This window comes from Mesoplodon bidens (genome assembly GCF_964165515.1).
Source record: "Mesoplodon bidens genome assembly, chromosome: 9".
In the NCBI taxonomy this organism is placed as follows: Eukaryota; Metazoa; Chordata; class Mammalia; order Artiodactyla; family Ziphiidae; genus Mesoplodon; species Mesoplodon bidens.
Window position 1 is genome coordinate 61,425,224 of NC_138166.1, and position 21,285 is coordinate 61,446,508.

Below are 21,285 nucleotides of genomic sequence, written 5' to 3' on the forward strand. Positions count from 1 at the left end.
CAAAACATGATATAGCAATGCAGAATTTCATTAATTCCAATTCCCCTGAGTGCAAAATGAGAAGAGTCACCAGTTTTTAAAATAAAAAATGCTACCTCTCCATTAGCTGACAAATTTGTGGAGATTTATTTTTTAGAAAGAAAATAAGCCTTAACTTTATTTGCTGTATTATATAACTGTGAATTTAGATAAGTGGTTGTTGAATACACAAATTTAAAAAAGAGATTAATCAGAGCCAATTTAAAAACTGCTTTCTTTCTGATCCGTAAAGAAACATGTAAAAGAGCACTCTTTTCCCAACCTTCACCAAAAAAAAGCGAGGGGGAGGATTAGGCTAATTTGGGATAAACTCTATAAATAAATTTTAAAAATCACTGGCATTATTTTAAGTCAAGAAAAATATTGAGACTGCTTTTCTATTTTAAATTTTTCTCAGTGTAATTGTCTGTTTACTGCTGTTCAAATCATCCTGACAAAAAACACTCTCGTAGTGTTTTTGTTCTACGAGCCACAGAAGTCTCCCTCTAGCTAATATCTGACAGGAACGGTCCAAGGATTCTGACTGCAATTGTACACGTGTATTCAGAATCCCGAATGAAAGGGGAAAATAATTTGTGTTTCAAATGCAATTTTGGCTTTCGTTTGGCGAAGCAGCAAGTATTTTCATCTAAAGTCTTCAAACAAATAAGCATGTTAAAACAGAGACTTTTTAATTTAACCATCTCCAGCTCCCTCAACACACACACACACACAAACACACACACGCAAACTCTTAATAATGTCCACATACTTGCAGTTACATAATAGCCGTGAAAGTATGTGATAATTACATCATAAGAATGAAATATGATAAGAAGTTATAGATGACAAAAGACCATATAAATACCATAAGACAGTGACACTGTATCTTTAAATACTTGCATGCAAAGCCAGCATCAATTGAAGTATATCTTTATTTATATTACCTTAGGTTTTAATTTCATTCAATAATCAGTTTTCATTTTGGATCTTCCACATCTTTTCAGGCTGAGTGTCGCATCGTCTCCTGGAGTCTCTAGATCTGTGTGTATCTGCACTATCTCATTGATCTCTAAAAAGTGACATTGATGCCAACTGCCAGAGCTGGTACCCATGCCATCTGCTAGTGACGTCACAGGGCAGAGAGAACCATGTGATCCTCTCTCTTGGGACCTTCATTCTGCACTGATCATCTGGCATCCCTGTAAGTGGGTACCAGCATTCATGCATCAACACAGAAGGTTAGACTGATAGGGAAAAAAAATCTGCACCAGCCTTTCACATACAGTAGGTGTGTTTCTCCTCGAGCTGCTTCGGCTTCACTGGCAATCTGTAGAAATAGCTGTGTTAGTGTTCAGTTTCGCCCTGTCAACGGTGCAACTATTAGGTAGTCGTTAATATTCCATTCATTTACAAGGTGGGCTTTTGTGTGAGCGAGAGGTTTTTTGTTGTTGTTGTTGTTGATGTTTTGTAAAGATCACCATCCCATTTGTGCACCTGGGTACCCAGGGAAAGAAAGCCGTGAAAAGGAGCTGAAATCAGGAAAATGGTCTTGAGATGCTTAACCAAACTAAGATTTGTGTAAGCGAACAGGGATCAACAAAGGTCTCCTTATTTCCTTTCATGGCATGTAACTTATGGGTGTATGTCTGTGTGTTCTCTTATTGACATGTAAGACTTCTGTGCTTCTTAAGAATTTGGAATAAAAGAACAGTTTCTCCATCTGGGGTCTGTGAAAGACATCCTCAGATGCTCCCCTTTCTACACTTGCTGGTATCTTTCAACAACTTTTCAGAGAGATTCTTTGTATATCTGTGTAAAATGCAGAGACAACTGCAAGTCCACTGTGAAAGATTTCAAACTACATTCTTATGTCCTCTACCCAAAGTCACAACTTCACTCTCTTATTGTCCCTCTCTTTACAGCCTTCACTGGCCTGTTCCTTCTCATTTCATTTCATATACAATGAACATAAAAATTATCACTTAGGTTTTTGTCTTTCCCTAGCATTTTGCTGAGTATTTTAGTCAAAGGTTAGCTTTCCTATTTTTTGGAGCTTTCAGATTTTTTTCTTTCTCCTAAAAATCATCCCCTCACATTTTTCCACCTCTAGATCAAAATCATTTTAAATATCTTCTCATCCCTGTATCAGTGTCCAGTTGTTTTTCTCTGTCAGATTTATTTCATATTTATCTTTTTCTTCCACTTTTCCCTTTTGGTTTCTTAACAAAAGCAGGGTACAAACAGTTAAGCAAAGCTGGCAAAGCCTTATAGATAAAACGAACTGTGAAGCCAGAGGCAAACCTCGCCTTCTTCTCCTTTTCTCTACTCCCCTGCCACCACCAGCCCCCTACCCCTGAAATAAAAGAACATTTTATTTCAGGATTGCCTGTCACTAAAGTTAAAAGGGCATTTTAAAAAAAAATAAAAGTTTAAAAATAGACAAACACAACCTTTGTTGTTTGACAACTGAGTAATCTCTTTCTATAAAGTGAGACAGTATGCTTTTGGTATTAAAGTAATCCCTGGCAGAGTTGTAACTGTTGAATCTGTGTTAGCATTCCCCTTATAAATCCCAGTTTTGAAAGGTTTAAAATTCTGCTGCTTTAATGCACTTTGGTTCCAAATTGGCATCAGGGGACTCAAGCTAAATGCAATTTTTCTCCTGTCATACCCCACTCATTTCCGTCTCCCCACAAAGTTACCTGACTGCCTGGACTGTTTGAGAAAAGATGGGGAAGTTGGCAAAAAGAAGAATCATGCTAAGTAAAGGAGGGTCATTTTTTTTCTCTCAGTGGTCTGGTAAAAAAATGCAAATTTAAAATAAAAATAAGGCTATAAACTCATAACTTAAAATAGGGGGGTAGGTTGGCCTAGCTCATGATTTTTAAAAAATCAGACACACCAAAGGCATTTCAAATTTGTTGTTTAAGGGAATAGTCCTGGTAATGGGTGCATTAAGTGTATTTCATATAGCTTTTGGTTCAAAAACTACACACATTTTTTGTATCAGCACAGAAAATATCTATAGGAAGACCATGTGCAGAATTTTGTTTGTTCTCAGGAATGGTTTACTTTTTAAATGTAAAGGAGCGTAAGTGTCAGAGTCACAAGCCACGAAGCAGCCATCCCTGTCATGAATGTTGCATATTGCACCATATTCTAAACTTGCAAAGTCTCCAGAAGCTGCATTGTAGTAAAGGCATTACAGACATGAAAATCAAAATCCAAGGAACAGATAAAGTGACACATTAATAGAAAATTATGACCAACGTGGCTCATCCCAAGGATAGATTTTATATTTTATCTTTGCGATGTGCAGACAAATGAGAAACAGCTTTTCCATGAAAACATTTGGGGCTGTTCTATTTCTGCCTTTGAACGTGAAATAAAACCCTTTGGTGGTGGTAGTGATGTGGCGAGGCGGGGTATAGAATCTGTGTTGAGGTTTTCTGAGTATTAATCTATTGTTTGAATGTCTTAGTTTTTTTTTTTTTTTTAAAGGGAGGAAACAAAAAGTTGTTATGTCAAGATTTAGCAAGGATTCAGTGTGTTTGTACAATAGTCTTTCAAAAGAAATTTCGTTATGCATTTTCTACTGTAGTTCCAGATATGCAAATGTCTGTGCTGTTAATATGCATTCATAACATACACCATAACGGCTGTTCTACTCTCTGCTAAGAAAGCATGTTAACACCAGTACTCCAAACAGAAATACATTGTGAGTTATAGACAAATACTTGGAGTATAGGAAGTGTATCATCACCATTTCTCATTTTACGGCAATCACTGCACACCAAAGTTTACATCTATAACTCAAGTTAATATTAATTGAACTGATATGTTCTTTGCTTCTGAGGCCATGACATTTTTTAATAGATTTTTTTAAATTGCCCAATGTCTATCTGCCTGCCTCTGTCTTGCTTTCACTGGGTGAATGTTCATATTTCACTTATAAAAATGACCCAGAGAAAATTTAGGTATAATTTGACTCAGTTGCAAGGCAACAGAGGCATAAAGTCTAAATTAAGACTCAAGTGTTGTTATTTTTAGTTCTTCCAGTTGGTACCTGTGTCTTAGCAAATGGGAATTCTGTTGACTCTCTTTTTCACAATCCCCTCATTACTTAAGAGATCAGTTTGGAACATGACAGGCATTTTTCTCAGCTCTCCAAGGGTATAAGGCAGCAGAATGTAGACCTGGGCAGGATCAGGCAGCAAAACCTCAGGACCAGAGTTTTTTTTCCCAGAAGTAGGGTACTTCCTGAGATAGATTTTGGACAATTTTCTCTATTGCCTTTTTTTTTTTTTAAAGCTTTTAGACAAATGCTTCAGGGCAGCCTGGAAGCCTGTGAACTAGCCCAGTGTTAATCCCTAGAGTTTTAACTCTGTGATCCACATTGCCTTGAAAGAGTTTTATGGCTGTGGCAGAGCATCCCACTTTGAAAAACAGCCCTTGGGGTTTAAATAAAGGTTTTTAACTTGTAAGACAAGACACAAAACAACCTTATTCCCCTTGAAACTTTAGAGGGCTTAAAAATATAAACTAGATGTCTTAATATTTTGTTTATGTGTATTACACTAGCATTACTTAGACTAAACAGATAATCTGGAAATAAAGCAACATTTGGATTGTTTTTTAGATTTCTTTCAGAGTGAAGACTAGAGTGAATTGTATTATTATGCAATTTAAAAATATATGGTTGTTTATGCCACTCACAAAACGCTGCAACATTCAGTCTTTGACTTTTGTCTTTGCACAAAACAGCACTGCAGTCCTTTCCAGAAATACTTTTCTCACTTTTCTTCCGTGAAGCATACTTTTTATTTTACTCACCAAACCGCATTTATTAAATTCATTTTCTAATTTGTTATCAAATAAGGTCACCTGAATCTGCCAGTGAAAACTTCTACCAGTATGAGAAAACCAGTATTATTGGACTGAGTTATTATACTTCCAGCCATTAGTAAAGAAATGGTGTTTTATTAACTTTTGTGATCTTACTGTATGAAAATGTAGTTTCCTTTAGGCTTTTACAAATATTAAGAATGATTTATTGTCCCTGATTACTATTTTTTATGCTGCTGAATTCAAGATTATTGCTATATTCCAATGTTGTGATCGTTACTTATAAACATAGAAAACAGAAGTGCAGTTTGTCTTTTTCCTGTTACATGAATCCATTTTGTAAGATTGGAGTGGGTACTTTATAAGGAGATTTTTTTTTGCAAAAGTTTATGCAAACCGCATCTTGAAAATCAAGTTTTATATTAGTTGCTTGTATGATGACATGCAGGCTCTCTTCACACAGGGGATGCCTGGATGGATTTTAAGAGGTTCTGGACCTTCCTAAGATTATGTACAAATTTGGCATATATGTACATTTTTCTAAAGAAAGGCTTTCTCTCAGTTTCTTAAAAAGTTGAGAATCACAACAAGAATTTTGATGACCAACTAACCTTGCTTTAAGTCTCATCCTGCTGTTTAATAGCTATGTGTCATTCATTTTTTCATTCATTCATTTATTCATCCATTCAACAAAGGTTTACTGAATATCTCTTTTGGAGTAATTCTTGACTCCTCTTTTTCACACACTAGAACCAAATGTCTGCAAATTCTCTCAGTACTATCTTAAGACTATATCCAGGATCTGACCACTTTCTGGCAATTCCACTGCTCCTACCCTGGTCCAAACTGCCTTCATCTTTCACGTGGCCTAAATGGCACCTGGACTTTCACTCTTGACTCCTTACATTCCATACACAGTCCTCAATTCAGCATCCTGAGCATCTGGTTAAAACATGAATCAGATTGTATTCCTCTATGCTCGGAAACCTTCAATGGCTTCCCCTCTCCCTCAGTCAAAACCTAAACTTAACAGAGACCCAGAGGCTTCCTCTGGCCCTTCTCATCTCACCTTCTACTCCTCTCCCCTTCACTCACTCAGCTCCAGCCACACTGGCCCTCGGCTCTTCCTCACACCCTCAGGCACGCTCCTACCTCAGGATAGTTGCACTTAGTCCTACGTGGAATCCCCTTCCATGGTTTATTCTCACATTCTTCGTCTCTGCTCAAAGGCTCCTGTCAGGGAGGTCCCCTTTGACCACCCTAGTTTATACTGTACCCCTACCCCCATCTATCCCTCTCTATCCACCTTCCACCAGTTTTGCTTTTCTCAGTAGGGATTATCACTTGCTAACACAATACATTTACTTATTTAATGTGTGTATTAATCTGCAGTTCTAGTGCCTGCTCATGAAAGGCCATAAGTACATACTTGTTGAATGAAGATATTTATTCCAGGCACTGGGTTAGTGGTGGCTATTCAATGGCATGTAGAACAGCCATGGCAAAATTGTTGGGAAGTTTACAGTCTAAACAGTGGGCAGGCAATGAACAGGTAAGCATAGAAATGTGAAATTTACATGTTGATGGCTACAGAGAATCATGGGAAGATCTACTGGATTACATGGGAACCTTTTTCTGAGTCATCTTTTATGCTGAGCTGTGAAGGAAGAGCAACAGAGGCAAGAGTACATGTGAAATGTCTAACATTCTGGGTGGACCAGAAGGGTCAGAGCACAGTGAGAGTAAGGATCAGACCATATGAGATTGTGTATTGGTGAAGTATTTGGAATTTATTTCAAAGGAAGACATTGAGAGTTTAAGGCAATTTAAGATTTGAAAGGATCTTTCTGGCTGCTTTGGAGAGAAGAAAAGAAGAAACAGGGAGAGATTTACAAACCCTATGACAGTGGACAGAACAAGAGGGGCCTGGGTGTGGCCTGGATTAGAGTGGTGGTAATGGAAATGGAGAGAGGAGGCCCAGAAATATATTTTGGAGATAGAGTCAGCAGAACTTATCAATGGATGGGCGTGGATTAGATGTGGGAAATTCCTTAACCTCTGGTCCTGACGATACTGAACAGTACTCTTTCACGTGTAATCCGCCAAGCACCAGGCTAAATGCCTCATTTACAGTTGACCCTTGAATAATTTGGGGGTGGGTGATAGGGGTACCAACCCTCTTCACAGTCGAAAGTCCATGTATAACTTATAGTTGGCCTTCCACACACACAATTCCTTCGTATCCATGGTTCTGCATCCTTGGATTCAATCAACGGTGGATGGTGTAGTACTGTGATATTTACTATTGAAAAGATTTGTAAGTGTACCCATGCAATTCCAACTGTGTTGTTCAAGGGTCAACTGTACATTGTCTCATGGGAACCTTGCAATAAGGTAGACGTGACTATCTCTGTTGTAGACTCTATGAAACTACGTGGCTCAGAGAATTAATGTACCCACAACTGCTCAGTTTTTAAGTGGGAGAATCACGATTTGGACATAAGTCTGTCTGCATCCAAATCCTAGTTTCTTAACAACTCACACTTTACTGATTTAAGAATTAAATGATCAAATGTCAATGAACTGCCTAGCACTGTTTCTAGTACAAAATAAATCCTGAATAAATAATAAATATTAGATGAAGTAGAAAAACTTAACCATGAATCTATTCACAAAATGAAGAATTATCCTATTAATATATCCGGTGACTTAAGCGTTTTTACTATATACATTTGTCTTTTAGAGCCATGTGCATAGACAGGTAGATCACTAGACTGCCATGTATGACATAATCCTATAACAATGATTACAGTAGTCATGACTGAGATTCTGTTTGTCTGGAATAGTTGAAGGTTGAGTTGTTCACTTATTCTTTCATTCTTTTTCATTCCTTCAACAAAACACTTACATTTGTGTGTTACCACTCTAGATATTATTAGGAGAAATAAAGATAAACAACAAAGAGCCCCACCTCTCAAGTAAGTTAGAGTTGAAGTAACATACAAAATACGTCCACAATATTCTAATTAAAAGCAGAGTGAGCTTACTATGATAAGAGAGTTTGTTGGTAGGGAATTTGTGTAGAGTTTGCAAGTATTTGGAGAATTATTTTCAGTTGAAGTATAATAAAGACTGAAAAGCACACATGACAGTAAGTACACAGCTCAATTAATTTTGACAAATTGAACACATCTGTGTAATAAGATTGTGATCAAGAAACAGAACATTACGAGAAAAGCCTCATTCCTGCCCCTTCCAGGTACCCAACACTTTTCCCCAAGAGAGAGAACTATCCTGAATTCTAACAGCATTGCTTGGTTTTGTTCATTTTGTACATTATATAAATGGAATCATTCAGTATCTACTTTTGGGGGGTCTGATTTCTTTATCTCAGCATTTTGTTTGTGCAGTTTATCCATGTTGTTGCACATAACTGTAGAATGTTCATTCTCATTGCTGTATAATATTCAATTGTATGACTATATTATAATTTGTTTCTCCATTCTGTTGTTGACAGGTGCTTGGATACTTTCCAGTTTGGAGCTATTATAAATAGTGTTATCCTAATACAAATAATTTAGTAAACATATATACGTTAGGTGTAGTCCATTCCTAGGTATATATCCAACAGAAATGCATACATGTATTCTGCATGTATAATTTTAAGAGGAATTCAGAATAGGACATTTAGAAAGAGTTAATCTTTAGTAATTACCTACATGATAGTCACACACTTTCTAAGATCATTACACAAGATCAATAATATTATCCCAAAGCTATAGAGTCTGTTACCAATCTACAAGTATTTGCTGAGTGATTCCTATGCAACAAGCCACTGTGATACTGGAGAAAGACAGTAGAAGACACAATCCTTCCCTTCAATGACTCAAGAATCCTGTTGAGGAAATGAAACTAACAAACTTAAAGCATTGAGATGCATGAGGGGCAGACTATGGCGTAGAGTATCAAACAAATGAATATTTGCTTTGTTTATGTAATATTCTTTAGGAAGATAGTGCAAATTTAAGATTATGCAGAAGGTTTACCAAGGACATATTTCAGAATACTTGCACTTAAAGAGTACTTTAGTTGATTTTAAGTTTTAAAACATGATGGCTAAATTATTGACTAATATTTGATCATGTTAATATTGACTAATATTTTAATACTTTCTTTGTACCAGCTTTTCTGCATATGCTATATAATTCTTACAACAGCTGTGAGGATTATATACATAAGCAGACCAGTATAGTAGCTAAAGCATAAGCAGATCAGTATGTGGTATCAGGAACCAGAACCCCTGGTTCTAACACTTTCTTGCTGGTTGACTCTGAGTAAGGTCCTACGCTTCAGGTTTTCCATCCGTCAAATGGGGATAAATATATTCTTATCTCACAGGTCATTGGATGTACATGGCTATAATATTAGCTGGCACATAGTAAGTCTTGCATTATTATTTGCTGGATTATTTTAAAATAAAAATGGGGGGAGCTTAAAAATAAGGCATTTATGTGAAATAATTCCTCAACTCTTTGTGAAGGAAAGGCTCACGTCTCTGGCAATGTCCTCTGGTTTTTCAAGCATTCGGGTTATAGATGGAGAGCACATATTATGTTGTCAATGAAATCAATTATTTTGAAAATGTTATATCCTTTTGCTTACAAATTTATCTCCTTGGGCCAGGAAATATAGCAAAATGTTAAAGACACATACCATCCGAGGGAAGGTAGAGCCAGGCTGCAAATATTTAAGGAACTTGAGCTTCTCTGCTATGAATACTCCATTTCTTTCCTATAGAAACACTGAAGACTTTGCACTTTGTCTCCACCTACTTTTGAATTTCTTAGTGGCTTTGATGGAAGGAAAACACTACACACCCAGACGATAAACAGACAGAAAGCATTTTTAGTACTAATGTTTACATGCTTGCAGATATAAGGCCATGAGATGACTTTGGAAACTAAAGCATTAGATTAAAAGGCTAACTTTGCTAATGCCACGGATTCAAATGCACACAGGCACAATCCAGTCACCCCCCCAGAGACCACATATATTTGTCCCGAGATCTGCCATATGCAGGTAGAACTTATAACCCCTAGATCACACTAAAAAAAGAAAATCGTTGTTTACGCCTATAGCAATAGAATAAGTAGCGAACTAATCCTACAAAAAATGAAAAAGCCCAAATCATTATTTGTCTTCTTATATTTTAGACTTCTGGTTGGTTTGCTCTGTTTGGCTGGCAAATCTCATCTAATTACAGTATAGTTTTCATTTGTGTTTTAAAATAGCAACCCGAACCCACTCTTATTATAACATATGTGGTAAGTTGTTGTTCCTGGGGTGGTAATAAATTCATGGCGATCCATTCACATCCTCATGGGTTGGAATTCATCTTTCTCCTCTGACTTCCCACTACACTTTGTAGTTCTATTATTGTGCGTAGCATAATTTACTTTGTAGTGGAGCTATTTGTGAATGCATCTGTCTCCCCAGCTAGATCGTGAGGACAAAAACTGTCTCGGATTTCTGTTTGTTTCATTCTGTTTTGCAGCCCCTACGTCACACACATGCTGATTTGTACTTAGTAGGGACTCAATCAATATTGATAGTAGAATTGAATTGATCAGTTGTAGTCATAGCACATTTGGCTGCTCACCTTAGAGCAATGAGGCCCATCTGTCAATCAAAGCTGTAATCTTTTCTTCATTAACACCATGGCTAAGCAATAAGGTAATAAGTCAGTGACAGAGAGCTTCATGCCTCACATACCATAAGTTAAATTGTAGATTATATAATTCCTTAAGCAGGAAAAAATCCTTTGGAAAGCATGAGGCTCTGAGGTGGCAAAAATGATCAGTAATTTTATTCAGCCTACGTGTGAAGATTGAACCCGGATATCTCCTTCCTATTTTTTTTTTAATCCAAAAAGTCTGCTGCAGTGCTAATTACTTCTTTCAAAAGCTAGAGTAACTATTTCACTGAGCAGTTTGCAGTTCGTTTTGGCCACCAATACTGGTACAAGATCCAGTCTCAGATTGTGGCACATGGCTTTGAATTCTCTTATTGGCCAGTGTCATTTTCTGCAGGAAATATATCATTATCCCTTTGATTCAAAGATTAAGCATTCCCCAGGCTGGATTTTCTACCATTCACAGGATATAAGTTTGGCTTGTTAGTGGCGATGATAACTTGCAGTACGCCAGCTCTACTTTTCCCCCTGTTACTTTTTTGGGAGATATTGATATAAAAAAGAATGGAAGGGACCGTCCTCCGTCATGCTCCATCTGGCCCTGCTGGTTACTTGGCTGCTGAGGCAGCGCATACGTTTGGTGGACTGATAAGGAAGGAATGGGAAATCCACGATATTAATAATGATCCTCTTCTCCAAAGCAAAAATCCTTCCAGATTAGCATGTCTCTTACAAACAATCCATGTTGGGAGGGGGCTGAGAGAGAATCAGTGGAGAAAATGAAACAGAAGTAAGTGAATATATTACGTATTTGGAATTAAAGGCCAGCCAGGACACCTAAAGATGGCATGTACTTAACAGCTGTGATTATTGAATGTCTAGCATGATAAACCAATAGAACACGGTGCCTGTCCTTAAAAGACTCCTGGTCTTTAGGGACATTTAGACTCATGTAGACACATCCCTAAAGTAGTGGGAGGTAAGAGTCATTTATAACAGCGGTCCCCAACCTTTTTGGCACCAGGGACCGGTTTCGTGGAAGACAATTTTTCCATGGACGGGGTCGGGGTGGGGGGATGGATCAGGTGGCAATGCGAGCAATGGGGAGCGATGGGGAGCGGCAGGTGAAACTTTGCTCGCTTGCCCACGGCTCACCTCCTGCTGTGTAGCCCAGTTCCTAACAGGCCTCGGACTGATACCAGTCTGTGGCCCAGGGGTTGGGGACCCCTGATTTATAAGACTCCATAGAAGAAGTCTGTCTCTTTCAGGTTTGAAATGATCCTAGACATTTTTGGTAGTGATGGCAGTAAAAACATAATAGCCCCTTGGAAATGTGGATGGAATTAACATTCTTACCTGGAAGAATTATAATTTTTCTACAATAGGAAAGAGCAGATTGAAAAGGAAATTTTGAAATGTAACTCGTGAGGTCTTTGAGAACTTGGTTTTTAACTATTCCTCAGGAGACTGCAAAACTTTATTTTCCATGAGAATTCTAGCCATAACTAAATAAAAAGTGAGAATTGTATAGATGAGGTGGTGTGGCGTTTAGTTCAGAATGTCTGGGCAGCATGGAGTTATGACTTTTGTGGGCCCTAGATACTGTGCTTTTGTAGGTCCTGTCCTCCATAAAAGAATAATACAAATTATAAAAATTATACTTGGTGATTGTGTTGCTATATAAGAAGTATAATCCAAGATGGATTGTATTATTATATGAATAATTATATATATGTTTATATATATACAATAATATATATAAACATATATGTTTATGTTTTTTATACTTGTGTACTGTGCTTAATGGATAAATCGACCTATCCACCTGTCATTGGAGATAGGGCCTTGCCAACAGCACTTTTTTTTTTTTTTAATTTCATTTATTTTTTTATTTTTTGCTTTATAATAAATTTAATCAGTTATACATATACATATGTTTCCATATCCCCTCCCTTTTGCGTCTCCCTCCCACCCTCCCTATCCCACCCCTCCAGGCGGTCACAAAGGCCAACAGCACTTTTTAAACCTCCACATGGTTGAGAATCTCTGTGCTTTGGGAGTTACCTGCTAACCTACAAGGACCTTAGGAATACCTTTTAGAAGTGTCTGCCTCTTTTATTTCCTTCAACTTCCAGTTTTCATAAGCCACCCACTCTCCATATGAAATACACCTGGTTGGAGGACATGGCAGAATGGGTATACTACTGAGATTGCCAGATTTAGCAAATAAAAATGCAGGACACCTAGTTGAATTTGAATTTCAGACATATTTATGTATGGGACAAACACACTGAAAAGTATTCATTGTCTTTCTGCAATTCAGATTTAACTGGGAGTCCTATATTTTACCTGGCAACTCTATAAGCTTCCTTTATTCTTGGAACCCCAAGTTGCTTTTTCCTCGTAAAATACACTTTCTGATTAATATGCTATGCACTAATAAAGTGTTTTCCAAAGAATGCTCTGTAGACTGTTAATGGGAATCACAAGGAAAAGAGTTGCATGGTCTAAGGTATTTTCTTTCAAGTGGGCTCTCTTGATTTCTTCCATATGCCCAATCACAACCTTCCAAGAGCAGGGGAGCATGTCCCAAATTTGTTAGACCACTATGAGTGACTTCCTTTCTTCCTGGAGTATCTTGCAGAACTGAAATTTCTGATGGGATACACATAGTATCCTGCCAAGGGCCAATATGCTTTTATTTATGATGAATGTGATGGGTATTTTGAACCTGCCTCACTGATTTCCTTTCCTTTCCTTTTTTGCTCTTACTGGCTTCTGTGATGAGTTGTACATTGCAGGGTGAAATCCAGCTTTTTCTTTTATCTCAAGTGTTTTACAGTCTCCCTTTGTGCCTGGGGTAGGTTTAGTTAGAGCTAGAGTACAGTTGGTTTACAATGTTGTGTAATTTTTGCTGTACAGCAAAGTGATTCAGATATATATATATATATATATATATATATATATATATATATATATATATCTTTATATATATATATTCTTTTCCTTTATGGTCTATTATGGAATATCAAATGTAGTTCCCTGTGCTATACAGTAGGACCTTGTTATTTGTCCATTCCATATATAATAGTGCACATCTGCTAGTCTCAAACTCCCAATCCTTCCCTCCCTACATCCCCTCAGACTTGGCAACCACAAGTCTGTTCTCTATGTCTGTGAATCTTTCTGTTTCATAGACATGTTCTTTTGTGTCATATTTGAGATTCCACATTTAAGTGATATCATATGGTATTTGTCTTTCTCTTTCTGACTTACTTCACTTAGTATGATAATCTTTAAGTTCACCCATGTTGCTGCAAATGGCATTATTTCATTTTTTTTTTTTTTTGCGGTATGCGGGCCTCTCACTGTTGTGGCCTCTCCCGTTGCGGAGCACAGGCTCCGGACGCACAGGCTCAGCAGCCGTGGCTCACGGGCCTAGCTGCTCCGCGGCATGTGGGATCTTCCCGGACCGGGGCACGAACCCATGTCCCCTGCATCGGCAGGTGGACTCTCAACCACTGCGCCACCAGGGAAGCCCTATTTCATTCTTTTTTATAGCTGAGTATTCCATTGTATATATGTACCACATCTTTATCATGAATTTTATCTTATTGTTGAATGAAGGGCAACTAAAGCAGGTGTACAGGGCCAACCACATAATTAGTGGGGCTGAGAATCAATTGAGGGTGCAGGGACCCTAATTCGGAAATTATTAAGAATTTCAAGATGGCAACAACAGATCATCAAACCAAGCATGGGACCTTTCTGAGTGCAGGATCTTTCTGAGTAAGTGCCTGCTCAAGTGGCACACCCATGAAAGTCAACCCTGTGGGAGCACTATCCTCAGTGTCAAGACTGAGAGTCTTTACCCAGGAAACCCCAGAAAGAGTTTTCAAAGGCTAATAATCAAAACTATCTTCATAGTTACCAAGAAGTCATAAGCAGAAGCAAGGTAACTAGATTGGGTCCTAGAAGACAAAGAATTTTGATATTTTCTTTATTGTGGATTTTTGCATTAATTTTGAATTTTAAAAACCTTGTATTAAAATGTTTATATTGATTTTGATGCTATCTTAGTCTGCTCAGGCTGCTATAACAAAGAAACCAAGACTGGGTAGCTTAAACAACAGAAATTTACTTCTCACCGTTCTGGAAGCTGGAAGTCCAAGGTCAATGTGCCAGTAAATTCAGTTTCTAGTGAAGGAAGGCTCTCTTCCTGGCCTGCAGACAGCCACCTTCTCACTGTGTCCTCACATGACCTTTCTTTGTTGCACATACTGGAAGAGTGAAGGAGACAGAGAGAGAGGGAGAGAGAGGGAGATCTCTTCCTCATTTCATAAGGCCACTAATCCTATCATGAGGGACACAACCTCATGACTTAATCTAACCCTATTTACATCCCAAAGGCCCCATCTCCAAAAACCATCACATTGGGGGTTAGGGCTTCAACTACAATTTTTCGGGGGTGTAGACATTTACTCCATAACAGGCACCCCCTTAAATTTTGTTCTGGGGTGAGTGCTCACTCACATGCCCCTAACCCTGGCCTGACTAATGGTGATGAAAAATTATGCTCTATCATTATTTACTTTAAAACATAGTTTAAAAAGGGAAACAGTTTCTTCATTTATTTCTGTTTTACAACTCAAACACAGAGCTACATACATATTACATAGATACATACATACACCCCAATGAATAAATATGATTTCTTGGAAATAGCTGGCACAAAATCTAGAATCATTCTTTAAGAATACTTCAAATGGAAATGAAAAATGTAAGATAATCTATTTGTCATTAGAATTATACTTATTTCAGATGAGTGTTTTAAGAAAGGCAAATTCTAAAAAATAACTGTGGCCAAACATATTTTATCTGCTAATTTATCTGCTATATGTTTTTCCTTTCTCCATATGAAAACAGTTACTTGGTTAATCATAACTTCTGAATAATGCAAAAGAGGCTGTTCTTATTTAACAAATCACAGCTTTAGTTATTTTCTTAAGTTTCTGGACCACTGTTGATTTATTTTTTTGAATTTTTGCTTACTTGTAGTGGCCATCTGTTTCTGAGTGCCAAGAGTCATTTCTTTATGTTTTGGCAAAATGCTCTTCTTTTCTTTGGCAGATGAGCCCTCTTCAGTCTGCATGCTTTTTGTGGTCCTAACTCCACCTCTGGAGATAGGTTAGACCCAGGGGCCAGTCAACAATTCTGTTCCCTGGATGGAGTGCTTGCTTGGGGATCAGCACGGGACCCAAATAAGCCCAATGAGAATCAGCCCCAGGCTTTTGATGGAACTATTGGAAAAAGGAACTTTTTTTTTCCACTGAGGCTGCTGAGCTGGAAGAACGTCAGCCTGGAGCTGCTAGTGCAATCTTGGCTACTCCTGAGGAGAGGCTGTTGGAGAAAGATGCACTCACAGAGGGAGAGAGGCCAAGACATGGTGAGGAGCAGATCCCTAATGGCAGTTTTTGAACACCTGGATCAAGCCATGTCTGAAGCAAGACTACCCCAGACTTTTAGTTATGGAAACAATAAGTTCACTTTAAAAATTCTGGTTTAATTTTCTGTCACTTATCACTAAGAGTACTGACAAACTTTAATGCACAGAAATTTCAGAACTGGAGATGAGTGATGATTAGATTGCAAAAGTGGTCCCTTAGTAATACCGGAGTCAGTCTGAGGACTCATTAATTGATACCTTTCCCCAGACTATGTTAGATGCCTCCTTATAAGTACCTGGACTGGTACACTTGCACAAAGAATTGTAACTGCCTGCTTACCTGTCTGTCTCTTCTCTTGGACTGTGATAAGCCCCTTTGTGTGTGTGTGTGTGTGTGTGTGTGTGTGTGTGTGTGTGTGTGTGTTTTTTGGCCACGTGGCTTGTGGGTTCTTAGTTCCCTGACCAGAGATCAAACCTGTGCCCCCTGTAGTGGAAGCACATGAAGTCTTAACCACTGGACCACCAGGGAAATCTGTGATAAGCCCCTTTGGAGACTGTTTTTGGGCTCAAAGGCATTCATTTGGTGCTTACTAAGTGTTAGGCTCATTGGGTACTTTATTCCGTTATCTAATTGTCACAATAATCCTGTAAAGTATCTGTGCCTTTTTTTCTTAGTATCTTCGTGACTGGCATGTAGCTCTGTGTGTGTGTGTCAGGGGCCAACTATGTAACTAGGAGTTTTCTGAATTTACATCCCTTTCGAACGTATATTAAAACTCAAGAACAACTGAACCAATTCTTTAGAACAGAGGTGGAGAAACTTTTCTCTCAAAAGCGAAGCAGTAAAAATTTAAAGGCTTTTTTTGCAGGTCATAGGGTCTCTTTTACTATCGTAATGTGAAAGCAGCCTTATGCAATATATAAATAAATGGGTGTGGCTGTGTTCCAATAAAACTCCATTTATGAAATTTGAATTTCATATAGGCTTTACATGTTGTGAAATACTGGTTCTTCTTTTGATATTTTTCAACTATTTTAAAAGGCAAAACCATTCTTAGCTCTTGGCCTGTGCAAAAATATTGGTGGACTGAATTTTGCCTATAGGCAGAAATGTGCATATCCTGGTTTAGAACTTAGACTAGCACTTTCCAATAGAAATATAATGTGAACCACACAAGTCATTTAAAATTTTCTAGTATCCATAGTAAAAAAAAAAAAAAAGGCAAAAAGAAACAGATGAAATTAATTTTAATAAGATATTTGAATTCTTCAAGTATAACCAAACTATTACCATTTCAACTGGTATTCAATATAAAAATTCATTAATGAGGTGTTTTACATTCTTTATTTTTGGGCTGTTAGAAATCTGGTGTATATTTTACATTACAGCATGTCTCCATTTGTATGCTAAATTTTCATCAGAAATATTTGATCTGTATGTAGATTTCATAAAATTTACAGTTGAAAAATATATTCACAAGTTGTTTGAAAACATTCTTAAAAGTTTTCTGGTAGTTGAAGTTTTAAATTTTAAGTTAATTAACTTTAAACTAAAATTTAAACATGAACAATTTAGTTTCCCAATTACTCCAGTCACATTTTAAGGGCTCAATAGCTACTATATTGAACAGCACAGACTTAGAAGAACAAGAGATTGTTTTTTGCAGAGTATTTTCACTGGCATGGTTTAGAATTGCTAGTAAAATGGAGATTATAGAAAGCAGATAGACTCTTTCAGTATTTTAAACCTTTTAAAATTCTCTGCAGACAGTGTACCCCCTCTGGCCTGCACCTGGGGTGGACCACCACCCCAAACTTGGTTCACCCCCAGAAGCCCTCATGCCAGGAATGTAGTGACCGAGGAAGAGAAAAATATGAGAGATTGCCAAAGAGGCATCTAGTTGTGGACCACGTAGGGCCTGGTAAGCCTTGGTGAGGATTTCAGACTTTCTCTTAAGTGTGATAGGCAGTCAGTCATTGGAGGACCTTGAGCTGCTGCTGGTGAAGAGGCTTTAAGAGGGCGAAAGTATGGCAGGTGTCAGATGATAGACATGGTGGGTGCAGGGCTGTGATGGAGGGGAGGTGAGCGGGGCACCTGGGATCCTAAGTTGAAGGAGGCACTCACCCTTAGGGTCACGTGAGCGCTGGTGTACCACCCTAGGGGTAAGCATTCCCTTACATTTTGGCCCTGGTGGCTGGGATAAAAGGGGTTCTGTCTAGGAAGTGAGAGAAGTCACCAGACTTTGGATCTATTTTAAAGGAAGAGCTCACAGATCTACTAACAAATTGCATATGGAATGTGAGCAAAATAGGGGAGTCAAGTGTGATGCTACGATGATTTTGATTTTCACTGTAAATCCGGCCACAGCCCCCAGGATAGCCTGCACTGCTCTGCTTGCTCCATTGCCAAGTTTACCAGAGCACAGAGTGCTTTTGAAAATAGGAGATTTCAATTAAACACATTTTGAAATTGCAGAGATTCAGTTGCGCAGCCCCAGTCTCCTTCCTTGTAACAAAGGTCGCACTGTGTATAAAGCTGGATGGTTTATGGTTCCACTTCATTGTGAACCACCACAGAGCTGGTTTGCCCTTAATACCACTTATGAGAAGTCTCAGGGTACCATCGCTGCATGAACCTGTTCTCACCCTTCTTGAATACCAAGGCTGCTGTGACCCTTCCCCCCATCAAAGGGGGCATCAGCCCATGCCCCCTGCTCCGGGTCTGTAATGGAAATCCAGGCTTGTTCTTACCCCCCTTGCCCCCCACCATCTCCACTCCTCTTAGATTCCATTTTACAACACACAAAGCAAGCTAGCCTTTCTTAAAAAGTTTAATGTTCTTAATTAGTTGAATCGGTTGGGCTAATTAGAATACCAATTAGAACTGGCAGGGCTATCCTTAATTTGAAAATGCTGCGGTCTAGTGTTAATCGCTATTAAACCTTATAGTTTGTGAAAGAGAGAGGATGAATTCACAAAATACTATTTGAAATGTTAGAAGTCGGTGGTCAGAAGGGGCCTGCCTGTCAGTGAGTATTCCAAGGAGGCAAAACCCACAGGGAAGTGCAGTTGCTGAAGACTTGGGCCCCACATGGGGCATAAGTGTCTCCCTTTTCAAAAAACAATGTTAAAAGCCTGCAATGTGTTTTACTAAAATAGCCAAAGTGTTTAATTCACCTAATGGACTAGTGATCTGGAATGATTCTTTTAAAAAATCAGTTTAACTTAGCAGGACACAAAAAAGTTTCTGCCGTTACCAGAGCTGCTTGTCCCTTTGGGTTGTAACTTTCTAATATAAAGACCAGCCCTCACAATGAAACCTCTTTTGTTTCTGGTCACTGTCTGAATAGGAAATTACATCACAAAGACAAAAAACCAAAGTCTTAGTACAGAAGAAATGCCATGTTTGGACTGTAGTCATACATGAGTCTGTGTTTTCATGTCTCATTTGGAGATGGCTAAATGGATAAGCAAATCTTAATTTATGTTTTGCAACAAGTATAAAAATCACTACTCGTTTTCTCAGTGAGCAAATATGGAACGGACAATTATAGCAATTCCTACCGTACATTTTCTGAGATATGACTTGATTTTCCCTCTATTCCAGTGATAAAGACAGAAGGTATTGCCATCCATTATCGTTGCTGGTATCCTCTCAATATATCTGTGGTACATTTCCGGAAAATAAACCATGCAGTTTATAGAAACAAATATAATGATATATTTCATCATATGTATTATGGCACTGTTAGGAAACAAGGAATCTTTCTAAATGGTGAATTGCTCTACGAAGGATATAAAAATGTTCAGCTCAATTGCTACCTCAAATCTTGGAGGTAAGTGGAGAATAAATTTAAAACACTCAGACCAACAAATACATAAGTGACTGAGTGACTACCAGTATAGTATTTGTCTATAAAATTTGTAGGCAAAGAAAAAGTTTATAACCAAGAATTTGCTCTCAATGTATCTTAGGATCTATGGTGACATCTGTATAGATGTTATGAAGTAATATCTAGTTAAGTTCCACGTGATCTTATTAAGGTCTATTTTGCCTTGATCAAGTGCCCCCATATTACAGCCATTGTGCTAGATGCCTGCCCTGGGGACAGGAGAGTACATTGTTGAAAAAGACCTGATTAGGGTCTACCAGGAAAGACTGTATAACTGACAGCAAAACATACACACAAACAAACAAAAAAATGGATAATTGATCAAAATAAACTTTTTTCCTTTCATTGTAGATTCAAATACCACATTAAGCCTTTGCCTCACCACTAAATTTTTTACATTTGTTTTTTGTTTGTTTGTTTTGTTTTTTTTGCGGTACGCGGGCCTCTCACTGTTGTGGCCTCTCCCATTGCGGAGCACAGGCTCCAGACGCACAGGCTCAGCGGCCATGGCTCACGGGCCCAACTGCTCCGCGGCATGTGGGATCCTCCCGGACCGGGGCACGAACCCGTGTCCCCTGCATCGGCAGGCGGACTCTCAACCACTGCGCCACCAGGGAAGCCCCTTACATTTGTTTTTTTTTTTTTTTGCGGTAGGCGGGCCTCTCACTGTTGTGGCCTCTCCCCTTGCAGAGCACAGGCTCCGGACGCGCAGGCTCAGCAGCCATGGCTCACGGGCCTAGCCGCTCTGCGGCATGTGGGATCTTCCCAGACCGGGGCACGAACCCGTGTCCCCTGCATCGGCAGGCGGACTCTCAACCACTGCGCCACCAGGGAAGCCCCTTACATTTGTTTTTAATCCTACTCACCAGCTCCAATTCTTTAGGACTACTGGTCATATGTTGCCTTTAGGTTATGATTGAAAATAATACTCAGGCTACTTGTTTAAGTCTTTATTTTGAACTTATATGTGAAAAATCAGTAATTTTTTTTGTAAAATGCCAAACAGTTAAGCACCAGAGGTTTTCCTTTAAACACTGAGAGAGGGAAAAACCAAGACAAAGGAAGTACAGACCCCAAGTAAAAGTTTGAACTGGGAACTGTACTGATCCACTGGTCATTTTTATTTTCTTTTGTTTTACTTGACTGCATTTCGAGTTACTTACGTCCTTGCGTATGTTTTGGAGCTGCTTTTTTACACTGTAGGCAAATCCCTTGATGAATGTATTCTATAATCAAACCATAAATGCCTTCATTAATTCATCCATGCAGTGATTTAACAAGCATTTATTTATTTTTTATTATGTACCAGGTAGTATGCCAGGCTCTGGGATACAAAGATGCAAGTATAAGACAGCTATGTCAAAAAATTGATCAGTCTAAGAAGTGAG